This window comes from Meles meles, chromosome 13, assembly GCF_922984935.1.
Source record: "Meles meles chromosome 13, mMelMel3.1 paternal haplotype, whole genome shotgun sequence".
Taxonomy (NCBI): Eukaryota; Metazoa; Chordata; class Mammalia; order Carnivora; family Mustelidae; genus Meles; species Meles meles.
The window spans coordinates 69,305,207-69,318,112 of NC_060078.1; the positions used below are offsets into that span (position 1 = coordinate 69,305,207).

General features: G+C 42.8%; 1 pseudogene; it reads left to right on the forward strand.

Moving 5' to 3' along the window:
• The first annotated feature begins 3,233 nt into the window (after positions 1-3,233).
• On the forward strand, positions 3,234-12,213 carry LOC123955080 (annotated as a pseudogene).
• The last annotated feature ends 693 nt before the right edge of the window (positions 12,214-12,906 follow it).

Here is a 12,906-nt window from a genome sequence, read left to right on the forward strand (position 1 = left end):
GAAAAATGTTTTTGTTTGTTTGTTTGTTTGTTTGTTTGTTTGTTTCCTGCAGGAGTAGCTCTATTTGTAATTTTATCTGTTCTTTAAAATTGTTCCTCTTTTTTTTTGGACCATCCATCTACAAGTATTTTAAGTCTTCATCTCACTGTTGAGAGAGTCTTGAGACTCTATGTTTTTACTGTCTGACCTTCTCTTTTGATTTTCTGCTTTCATTTTTATAGCTTTCCTGCTGATCACAGTGTTAAGTCTCCCAGCGATTGTTGAAGGTCTCTTCTTGGCAATTTTCTTGCCACGTGATACCAAGAACACCCTGTAAGCCTTCTGTAGCACTGGAGAGAGGTAGAATGAGGCCAAGTCAGTCCGTTTTCTTGTCACCTGTGTTCCATGTCCCAGCAATGACAGGGCACAGGTCAAGCCACATGGAGATAATTGCCAGAATTGGGGCAGCTGCCAATGCCCTGAGCCAGCCGACCACATCTGTGAAGCCCACCAGAGAAATGGTGTGATTGCTGTGTGCACAGGGAGGCAGGGCTAGGAGACCCAATTTAGTCTGAGCCCACGGTGGAGACTAGATGAATCCTAGTACAAGAAGGACTATAACTGAGTCTGTCTGGGCTCTGTTTCCAATATATAAGTTGGAAGCAATTTAATGGAATTTAGCATTTCGGGTTTTAAAGACGGGGGCTAGGATTTTTGTATTATGAACCTTGAATATCCTAATTATGGGATTTCTTTTTCCAATCACATTTGTCTCATAACTCAAACTCAGTCTGCTTTAGAAAGAGTCATGATGTTAGAAAACCCAAAGTTATAAATAAGATAAAATCAGAAAGTGTTTGATTTGCTTTTTCATTTTATTCTAAATTTTATTCTAACTTTTCAAAGCCACGAACTCTCCTGGGTGCTTTGCAGATCTGTTTCAGAGCATTAAGTCCCTGTTCCGGTCTTACAGGAATTAGGATGGTGTGAAGGAAGGAGTAGGGAACTGAAATCTGAGGCAGTAGGACCCACTGCCAGTAGAAGCTCAAGGTGAAATGGAGATGAAAATGTGCCGGAATTTTAAGCTTATGTGAGAGGGAAGCCCAGTGAGCTCTGGGGAGAATTTAACACACATCCTTGTTAATCTGGCAAAGAGAGGCACAGCCTTAAGTCTTGTGCTGCTAATCTGATGTACTTTTAGAGAAGCTCACATTTTCTTGAGGTCTGGGAGCTGGTGGAGACGGTGATGGTAGAGAACTTGGTGAAGTGACCCAAGGAACCCAACTAGGTCTGTTTCTAGAGTCCTAAGCATGATGGGTGATACCATCCTGCCCTTTCTTGACACATTCCCAAGTATTTCCTGGCCCTTTAAATGCATTGCTATGCCCAAGAGGCAGTAGAGTAAAGTTCTTAAGAACTTAGGTTCTGTAGCCTGCCAACGTGGATTTGAGTCTTACATACCTGGACTATAGTCTGTATCGCCTTGATCAAGTCATTAAAAATCTCTCTTCAGGGGGTGCCTGTGGGGCTCAGTGGGTTAAGCCTCTGCCTTTGGCTCAGGTCATGATCTCAGGGTCCTGGGATCAAGCCCCGCATCAGGCTCTCTGCTCAGCAGGAAGTCTGCTTTTCCCTCTCTCCTGCCTGCCTCTCTGCCTACTTGTGATCTCTCTCTCTGTCAAATAAATAAATAAAATCTTAAAAAAAAAAACAACTGTTCAGTAAAATGGAGATATTAAATGCCTCAAACTGCCCTTGTGAAAATTCCATGGTTCATATGAAGCACTTAGCATGCAACCTGGGACTGGGGAAGTAGTGCCATCTTTTAATGATAATAATGTTGATTATCAATGTGATTTTTCCCTGGAAGACACAAGAGGATTTCTTTTTGATGAGCAGACATTTCAGTGGCGAGGTCTAAATTGGCACTGGGTTTGCAATCGTGTTGACCTCAGGTGGTGTGCCTGCATCAAATGGAAATCTGAGCTGCAAAACCCCAGCTCCTCAGCCTGCACCTGCCTTTGGCAGGAGGGGGATCTCTGTTGAGATAACGGCACCTTCTCCGCCACCGCCGAGTGAGAAGCAAGTGACTCACTACTGGTCATCTGCCGCTCACTCACTTCTGCTGCAGAGGAACTGCAGACAAATCGTCGGCTCCAAGCACAGGGCAATGCGGCCTGATTGGAAAGTGAGCTCAGTGGGGTCAGAGCTAAACCTGGTGAGCCCAGCTCAGCAGGAGCCTGTCTCCGTGCCCGCCCCGCCCCTCCCACCGAAGATGCCTGCATACTCCCTCCTCTGCTTGTCTGTGTACTAGAATCAGACAGACAGGACCACAAGCCCACTTACTAGCTCAGTGAAAGCCACGAGTTCATCTGTGAAATGGAGGTAATAATGGTCTTTATCTTAATGGCTTATAGTGAAAATCAAATAAGATCTTGGCACAGTATAAAAATTTCAGTTAATAGTAGTAATTATTGTGTTGGTCCTTTGGCCTAGCGTCCCCTTCCCCTCTCTTCTCCTCAGTGTCCCTCTGCGTCCTCCCCCGATGACACTGGTCACAGCGAACACCCCCTCCCTTCACTTCACTCTGTCTGTTCGGGTCTGTCATCAGCATTTGTGGACCTTCTTGCAGAAGCTGTCTTGTCTATGAGGTTTATTATATCAAACATTAATTACTAAAATTTATATGATGAAAATATTCATTAAGTAATGAATTCATTCATTTACTCAAAAATATGCATTGGATATTGGCTATTTACGCAGCCTTCTAGATGGTGATGATCTGGCAATAAACAGGTAAATCCTTGCCTTCGTGGAGCTTACATTCTAGGGAATGAGACACCTACGAAAATAGGTATACAGTGTAAAGAATAGGACAGGCATTTGATACCTACTTCTCAAGTGAAGACACAGAACATTCTTGCCTAAAAGGACCCTGTATGTCCCTTCTCAGACACATCCGTCTCACTCAGATGTCACTGCTGAATAGTATTACTTTCTCACACTTTATGTGTACATTCTCTGATTGATATATATTTGGGTTATTTCACTTGAAATAATGATTAGCTTGCTTCACTGGCCATTCTTTAACCCACTGAGCCACCCAGGCACCCCTTCGTTGACCGTTCTTGAAACTGACTCCTGGTTCCCATTGCAAGAGTTCCTGCAAAAGGTAAATTTCTGGATCATTTGATAAACTGATAAATTTCTAGAGGATAGGGCCTCTTCTCTTGGGTGCTTACTGTTGCCTCTCACAGATGGGGCTGGTCAAAGCTGGTTTAAGGGGCAAATTGGAAGGAAACTGCTTAATTCTGAACTTCAGGAGTTTCTGGTTGAATTTGGCCTTTACAGGAAAAAGTGAAACACAAGATAAAGCACCCATAGATTTCATTTCCCGAATCAGAAGAAAGCTTTCAGAGGAAGGGGATATGAAAGAGGCAGGTCTTCAAAACAGGTGGGAGAAACACAATTCAGTGTGGTATTATGAAAGAGCTTCAGACTGCAAACTTCTTAAAGGCCAGAACTGTATGTTGACATAGGTGAGAGCAATAATTATGAAGGGGGGTGATGTTCGTCTCAAGGGTGAGTTGGGAATTGAAGGGAACGTGCACAGCGTGCCTAGTCCCATGTCGCTCATCCTAAGTGCCGGGTCCAGTCTTGTTTCGTCCCTGGCTTGCCAGCTCTGCCACTGACGGGCTCTGTGACCTTGAGTGGATTACTTCATCTCTCTGTGTCTCGGTACCTTTATCTGTGAAATCCCACCCATGCAAGCAATTCAGGTAGCCAGGTACCAAAGTTTAGAGAGGAAATGAAGTTCCTAGATATCTCAACGTCACTATCATTGGTAGGAAGGTGTGGGATTCAGCAAAGCAACCAGAATTTCCTGTTGACATGTCAGCATGGGCTCTCAGGCCAAATCAGGAGCAGGTTATAGACTTCATCAACTGATTCCTTACTGTTGGGCTATTCAAAAAGCTCTTCAGAGTTCTCTGGTCCAGAACAGCAAGGCCAAGCATCCCTTTCCGTCCCTCTCCACCCAGATGGAGAGCTTCAGAGTCCTCCTGCCCTGGGTACTAGACTGAGGTTTCTGGCACCAGCAGTGGTAACAGACTGCAGGCTTCAGGCAGCTTGGAGCCAAGCTAAGCCATCCATGCATCCAGGCAATAAGGAGGGGATTACAAGGATTGATGGAGTGTGCAGAGAAGGCCTCTGGCAGAACAAAGTGGAATCTAGAGGACTCGCCAGGCCATGCAGAGCATTTCACATTCGTGATCCAGGTCAAACAGAAGAGCAGCCAAGGTCTGCTGTTGTCATGGCTGTGCCAACACAAAGGAAAGAGACCTGGCTGGCTGGCTGCCTGCGCCCACTAGAGTTTCCCATCTTGAGGTCCGGGGTTGATGAACTCTGAAGTCACCGTTGCCCTTGCAGAGAGGTCAGCAAACCATTTCCTCCCTGGAATGGGATTTCCTCAGGGGAATCATGTCCCTGGTGTGTTACAGTAGGTGACACCACTGACCGGGCTGTAAAAAAAAAAAAAAATGCTGCATGTTGCATCAAAGGGACTTCTCCCTCCCTCAGAGGGACTATGCTCAGAGGATGGGTCACAAAAGTCCTTCTTGGACTTTTCCAGAGTATCTTTGGAGGTTCACAGATGGGATATCTTGGCTTCACAGATGCTCTTCAGCCACTTGCCCTGTTTGGAGTAAGCAACAGAACAGGTTGGCTTGCAAAGGGCAGCTGAGATCTGGTGGAGAGGCTCTCCAGATGGTGGTAGGGCAGCCAGCAGCAATCCCAGCAGGAAGCTCTGGTGGCTCAAGCAGCTTGAATGTGCCAGATCATATAGCCCCAAGAACCCCAACCTTCTGTTGTCTCTGCTCTCTGGAAAGCATAGATGGCTTTGCCCTTTAGGGTGGGGGAACTTCTTCTCCAGAGCCCACACTATAGAATGGGACAATACTTCTTTCATCAGATGGGCCAACAAAATTTATAGAAGGCTAACAGGAAAAATCATCTTCAATGAGAGAGGGAGCACTCCTGTTCAGCTTTAAGATCTCCCTGGCCTTTGGGTTTGCTCTGTAAGGTGTTTCTTTACTTCCAGGGCTCAGCTCAATGGGACTTGATTTCCTCAGTCCAGAATCATCCTTCCTTCATCTCTCCCACACTATAGCCATCAGGGAGGACCTCAACACTCAAACTCTCACACCTTGTCCCTCCAAGAATTGGCTCCCATGTTGTCCTGAGGCCACTTCTACAGGAGCAAGTAATGTGCATTTGGCATCCTGGGTCATGTGTGTCTGACTCCGGGATCAAGGGAAGATGGGGTAGGTGGACCGTGATCTTGAGGGTTACAGAGGGTGGTGAGAATTCTGGTTCTGCTGCTTCTTAACCATGTGTCTTGGGCAAGTCACTCAATGATAAAATTAGAAAAAGACACATGAGCTGCAAAGTTGTTGTGGGGATTCAATGAGATTTTCTAGAGAGAAGGGATGAGAGAGAAGAGACAGAACAAGCTAAGCACAGTACCTAAGTGCCTAGTTGGTAGTTAAGTGTTTGATAAGAGGGAACCATTACTATTTTGATAGGAAGTGCTGATAATGCACACATGCAAAACTTTCAAAGGTTTTAAGTCATTTCTAGAGGACTCTGAGGATCCTGATCACGGTTGTCAGATCCCATGGGTATTTCTCTTTGATCGGGATAAAGAGGAAAAGTCCCAAGAGAAGTGACTTTCCCACAGTCACTTAGTTACTTAGGAGCAAAGCCAGATCTGGGAGCTGGAACTCCTGACTCCAGTGCTCTTTCCCTGGACATTTGACTTACAAGGAGCCAAACAGGCCTCACAGTATCACCTACCATCTGCTAAACAACAGTGGTTGGCAAGAGATTCTCCTTACACTGCAGGGAACAGAAAATTGCTCAATTCATTTTCTTGTAGATGGTGCAAATCTCATTCAGGAGAAAAATGGGAGTGTGTGGATAATCAATCTGATGCCACCCTGGTGTACCTAACAACCTCACAGAGGACAGGCTCAATGTACTAGGCTTTCGGTACCTTTGGGCTCCATCTGCGCTGGACATCTTCTGTTTGTCCCTCCAGATCTTCTCTCCACTGCCTTCACCCTGTTCACTGCCTCTGGAGGCTGACCTGTGTGGACCACACTAACAGGCACCCTTGCCCTTTGGCTTATGGGTCAGTGCAGCCAATCAGGAGCTCCAGTAGGAAATCAGAAAGGAAGGGAATTGAGGATAGTGAATTACTTCCATTCTCATCTTGACCCATGACTCATGTTGGGTCAACTCCATTTAGCTCTGTCATGCAACACAAGGTCATTGTTCTTCACAAGGTGACCAATTCTAGATTACTCTTCCCTTCTGGATTCACATAACTCTTCCTTCCCTTGGTCTCTTGGCTTATGGGTGGTTACTGTCTTCCCTTATTAACCTTAAGGTGTTGTACCATCCTTTGTGGTTTTCCCTTGCCCTATCCACATCTTTATAAATAATCTCTTTGTACATGAACTATCCTTGAACTATCCTGAGTATGCCAACCATTTTATTTTGGGACTCTGATATACTAGTCTCAAATTGTTCCAAATCATGATCCAGCCACAGTTCCCCCTAGTGTTGGCTTGGGAGAAAATTCCATATCAAATAACACTTAACTTTCAGACTGTGCCTCTATTCTTGCTATATCCCCTTTATGTATCCCCTTTTAGGAGCCCAGCTAAAATTTTGCCAATTGTAGCAATGGGGGTGTGATTCATCTTTCATGCCATGGGAGATATGCACTGTGTCAGAAGTGACAGGTAAAGGTGAATAGAGGGGTACTGGGTCATCCAGCCAACTGCCATCTTTTATCTTATGAACTTCATGGGACTTCTTTTGGTTTTCTAACATGAATTCAGCTTCACAAAACAACCTGGAAAGCCATTAAATATGGTGATTTTATAAAATAAGCCTAAGCCTAAACCGTATCTCAATAATTAAGATAATTATTAATTAACTGAGTTCTTGAGATATGGAAATATAAACTTTCATTAAAGTTGGTAGAAAGAGTTGATGATGAGTGAAGAACTAACCTGGAATCCACAATCCAGGATCTTTTTGTTCTTACTCTACATTTTCCTGTTTTGGTCTTCCACAAAAAACTAGATGATGAGCTGAGGACAAGAAGTATGTTTTTAACCTAATGATTTTTTTTTTTTTTTTGGCCAGTGTTTATTTGGCACTTACTATGTGTTAGACGCAGAGACGCAGCCTGGTTCCTGGAGATGCAATGGTTGCTAAGAAAGATATGATCACTGTAGTCAAAGAACATATAGTCCAGCCCAGAGCAAACCATGGCTGTAGGCTGTTTTGTTAATAAAGTTTTATTGGAACACAGACATGCTGATTTGTTTATGTAGGGTCTATGGCTGCTTTCCAGCTACAAGGCAGAGTTGAGTAGTTGCAATTTGCCAAGCCTATAATATTTACTGCCTAGCCTTTTACAATAAGTTTTCTGAATCCTGGCTGAGCCATATACCTTCCTAGTATGTGGCACAGACATAGACATAATTTTTTTTCTCAACAAATACTTCGTGGTCAGATCAAGAGACTCTTTACAGCTAAAAAGCATTGCCATTGTCTTGATAGTAGAAAATAATCAGTGGATTATTTTTAATCTTTGCATCTTAAAGAATTTGCTGAAATTTCTAGAGCTGTTGACATATGAACAATTTTTTTTGCCTTTTTTTTGTGTGTGTGTGGATCAGTGTGAATTCAATACACCTGTGCAACTGTGCAAGAAGTTTCAAAGGGGAAACTATTCTGATGCACGGGGGGTAGGGGGAACGGATTGAATAGAACCTTGATTGCTCCCATTCCAGAATGTGTCATCTGGTTTTCTGCTGCTCTTAGCCTTCTTCTAAATGTACTTATGCTGTGAATTTCTTTCCAACTTTTTGTTCATAAATACTTGAAGAAAAGAAATGAACTCAGAAGTTCCTTTTAACCACTTCCCTTTCACTGGTATTTCACCGCACCAATCTGTGGTTGTGGGATTCTCTGGGACTGGTGAAGAGAATAAAAGCTATGTAATGGTCCTGGAGTGCCCATCCTCTGACCCATCTCTGAATAACATTCAAATGGGTGCGAACTGCTCTCTCTGAGCCCTTTGTAGGTGCAGGATGTTTATCTTGTTCTGGGAACTCATAGAGAGTATTACTGAAATTTGGAAAGGAAAGAAATGCAACTGATTCTCCAAATGAATAGGCGGGTTTTGTTTTAATTAAAATTAGAATGCCTATGGAAGAAGCTGGGACACTCTCTGAAGATAAGGAAAGGGAAGAACAATGTTGTAGTTTATTCTAGGAAAGAAAGAGTGGGGGAAAAAAAAAAGGTCCAGGCACACTGTTGGAAAAGCTGACAATTCCCACTGTAATTTTCTCAGTGCCTAAAACTAGCTAATTAAAACATAGTCTTCCAGACCATGAATGCAAAATATTATACATGGAAGTTATCCCAATCCAAAGTAGATTTATGACCTCTGATCATCTCAGTTTATTATCTAGCATGATCAGTTCAATCCAAAAGGAATTTACAAAGGCCCTCCTGTGTTGTAGGCATTGTGAGCACCCCAAGAAAATATAGCAATGATGCAGGTAACAATGCCTTCCTCAGAGTTTACAATCTAGGTAAGAAGGATAAGAAATATGGTTACACATAAACAGAACACAGCACTATAATTTAATTGCCACACATAATTTAACGGTTGTAAAAACCAGTGAAAGACAGAGTTAATGAGAGATGGAAATAATGAGTTTTTGGTTTTCGGTTTTTTGGTTTTTTTTTTTTTTGGTACTGAAGCTAGGCCTTGGATAATAAAAAGAGTGGAAAATATTCTAGCAGATATAACAGTGTGAGCAGAAGTAAAGACTTCATTGAACACTAACATGTGGTTGCATTATAGAAAACCAACTCTTGTTAAGAGGTAAAAGAGGTCACCCAGGATTTTAAATGCAGTGTGAAAATAGAAAGTCATTAATCCTGAGAAGAGGACTGGCATCCTTGAAGCTTCTCTCTAAGCTTGAGATGGTAGCTGTGTTTAAGGAAGATTGGAGAGATGAGAAATTGAAGATGGGGAGGCCACTTAGATGAGGACTGAGATACTCCAGGTGAGGACAAATGTGATTATAGTAATGAATACCCTATAGAGATGCCTTAGGCAGATGTGGCACCTGCCAGGATATGATTGAGAAGGAAATATGGGTATGTGTCTGATTATGTGAAAGTGATTTAAAAACAGGAACTTCAATATGAGGAGACGTGTGACAATGTGTGCCCCAGTCCAGACTGCAACTAATGAAAATAAATTAGTTCAAAACCAATAATGTTTTAACCCTTCTGTGCTGACCTATGTCTATAAGGCCTTTTAGAACCTAATTCAAGAATGCCTCTTCTCCAGGAATTTCCTAGCTACAGAAATTGGTCTTGCTTACAGTTCTTTTTTTTCCCCCCTTTGGGATTTATTTACTTGTTTTTAAAGAATGAAAGAGAGCAAGTGAGGCAAGGGGCAGAGGGAGAGAAACCCACAAGCAAAGGGTCTGTTGAGCATGGAGCCAGACATGGGGCTCAATCCTACAACCTACCAAATCACCATCTGAGCTGAAACCAAGAGCTGGACATTCAACTGACTAAGCCACCCAGGCACCTCTTGCCCCTTGCTGATAGTTCTTATGTAATTAGACTACAAGCAATTGTGGAAAAATTGTAGAAAAAAGGCAGTGTCTTTTATGCCTTTGTTACCCACTAAATATTCTAGTATAGTGCCAGGCATACAGTAAGTGATACTATATGGGTATAGAATGATTCGCTTGATAGACAGCTTCTGCAAATACAGGTCACATACACATCAAAGTAGCTGCTTAAAATGGGGAGATGTGGAAAGGAGAGGTTCTCCAGGGCCAGGGAGATAACCACCAGGCCCATGTGGATAGAGCACAGGAGAAGTTGAAAAATTTAAGTCATTACTGTGGTAGTAGAGGGATTCTTAGGGGATTGGGAATGGTGCTTGGAGGGGCTCATGCATAGAGCTGAAGTGGTTACAGAATTGCAGCCTAGAAGGAAATGACACAAAGTCCATCCTGGTGATTTTAATCAAGGGGGAATAATTTTTTATTTACCTCTTGGTTAATGTGAAAACAATTTGAGACCTAATTAGGGACTCTTCACAACATGCTTTTGGAAACTCCTTAAATGGATGTGACTGAAGGTTAGGAAACTTTGTAAAATTAATTATTTTCTGATACTTTCTGTAAGACTAAAGCCTGCACACACGCATGTGTACAAACACACACATGTTAGCTTTTTCTTGTGGATTACAAACTATATGAAAACTTATGTACCTCAAACACATCACTTAATGTTGAAATATAAGAAGCATTCTTACTAAAATCGGGAACAAGAGAAGTATGGCTGCTATGATCAATACTCTTCAACCTTTTAATGAAGATACTAGACAATGCAATAAGACATGGAAAATAAGTAAACCACTAGACAGATAGAGATAACAGCTGATAGTACTTGGGATTTATCCAAAAATCTAGTTTGTCAGGTATTCTTTGAACTTTTTATTAGAACTCAAAAAAATTCAGTAAATTTGAAGGATTCCCTCTCTCTATCATCTATTTCTGTATACCCATGATAGTTATAAAATATCATTTCCTGATATAAACATGAAGAAAAGTACTAAGCTTACTGAGAGAAAAGAAGACTTGATAAAATAGAAATGTTCCATGTTTGTGTTTAGGAAGACTCAATAAATTGTTCATAAATTAATCTAAAAATTTAGTTGCATTCCCAGTCAAATTTCTCTGGAATCTGACAGATTAATTCTAAAATCCTTGTGGAATAGAATATGTACAAGAGTACATCAATTTTTTAAGAAAACAGTGATGGAGATATGCCTTGTTAGACATCAAAGTATATTATAAAACTGCAGTAATGGGGGCGCCTGGGTGGCTCAGTGGGTTAAAGCCTCTGCCTTTAGCTCAGGTCATGATCCCAGGTCCTGGGATCGAGCCCCGCATTGGGCTCTCTGCTTGGCAGGGAGCCTGCTTCCTCCTCTCTCTCTCTGCCTGCCTCTCTCCCTACTTGTGATCTCTATCTGTCAAATAAATAAATAAAATCTTTAAAAAAAAAACTGCAGTAATGAACAGGATACAGTATTGGAATGGAAGTAGATAAAAAGGGATCAGTGAAACTCAGTAGAATCCAGAGATAAATATATTCTAGAGATGGCATTTCATGTAACCAAGGAAAGAACTTAGGACAACTGGCGAGATATCTGAGAAAATAGAAAATTAGATCCAAGTAATCCGTGGGTGGCAGTGATCCGTCAGTGACTCGCCAGCCCTCTGGTCTGCTGGGTGAGTGTAAGCCAAGTGGGCTCAGGGCTCTTGGGCCTGAAGCTGGAATCCTGACTCCCAGTTGGGGGCTCCACCTGGCATTCAGGAGGGTGTGGGACATGCTCTGTATTCCTCAGCCCTGCCTCTAGCCTTCTCCTTCCTGATGCTATTGACGAGTAGCTTGAGGCTGGTGGGGGCGGGCCCCAATCTTGCACTGGCAGAGGAGCTCCTGCTGGACCCAGCAGCACACTGACTGCTGATCACAGCAGCACACTGACTGCTGGTCCATGGCCATTTGGCCCTACCTGGCCTGCTCCTGAGCCTGCTACAGAAAGATGAGCTGGGCCCGGTAGTTCCTGTACACCTCCGCCCTGCTAACCCTAGCTATTGGGCCAATAGCTGTGTTCTGTGGGTCCAGTGCAGCTGGTGGCTGGCCATGCTACTGCATCCAGGTTACCAACCTAGACAGCCCCAGGGGATACTGTCATTGTGGTTGTTGCCTAGATACTACTGCTCAGCTTTGAGCCACCCTTCCTACAGCTCTTCTGTGGCCTCCTTGCTGGCCTGGCCTATGAAGCTGGGTCCTTCTAGTGGCTGGAGCTTTCTGAGTGGCTTTCTGGAGTTTTTTTGAGCTGGATGGAGCTTTCGGAGCAGCTATGGGCAATGTAGGAGGGTGTCTTTTGGAGGACCCTGGCGAGGGGCTGGCCACTCAGACACCTTCCTACCCCAGGGAGCCTAGCTGAGCTATCATTCCTCTTACCATCCCAGACCTCCTTACATGGCTTCCCCTAGCCTTTGGTTCTGCAGTGAAGGCTCAGCCTGGCAGTCCCCAGGCATGGGGCTTGTATAGTGGACCTGAGAGGGCTCTTCAGAGGTTAGTCTGGCCTGGGCACAGATTATCTAACAAAACACATTAAGCTATAATAACATTTATGTTGTAAATATTTTCTTTCAGCCTAGCAGGTAAATATTTTAAATATATAAAGACTTTCTATTAACAAATAAGAAAAAGGCAAAAATACAAGCAGGTAATTCACAGAAAAAGAAATTCAAATAGCTAGAACTACATGAAGAGACATAAAACTTCAGTTATAATCAGAAAAATACAAATGAAACATCAATGAAATACCAGTTTTACTCCCATAAATTTGAAAGACAAGGAAGAAGAAGATAATGAGGACATATATACTGGTGTGGGCGTTGACATTGATTGGTACAGCCTCTTCTGGAGAAAAATTTCACAATATTTATCAAGATTTAATATTTATATCCTCTTATTTGACAATCCATTTTAATAGTAGTTTCCGGAAAAATATTCTCCTTTGTCTACAATATGACATACACATAACAATGTTGTTTATTACAATGACAAGCTGAACATGACTAACTGTCTATCGGGGGGGACAGTTAAATGAAGTACTCCATCTGTTCTGTGGAATGTTATGCAGCAATGAAAAAGAATGAGGTAGATTTTTGTTACTGTCAGAGATCTCTAAGACATACTGTCACCTCAAATAAAAGCAATTTGTGAGATAATACACAA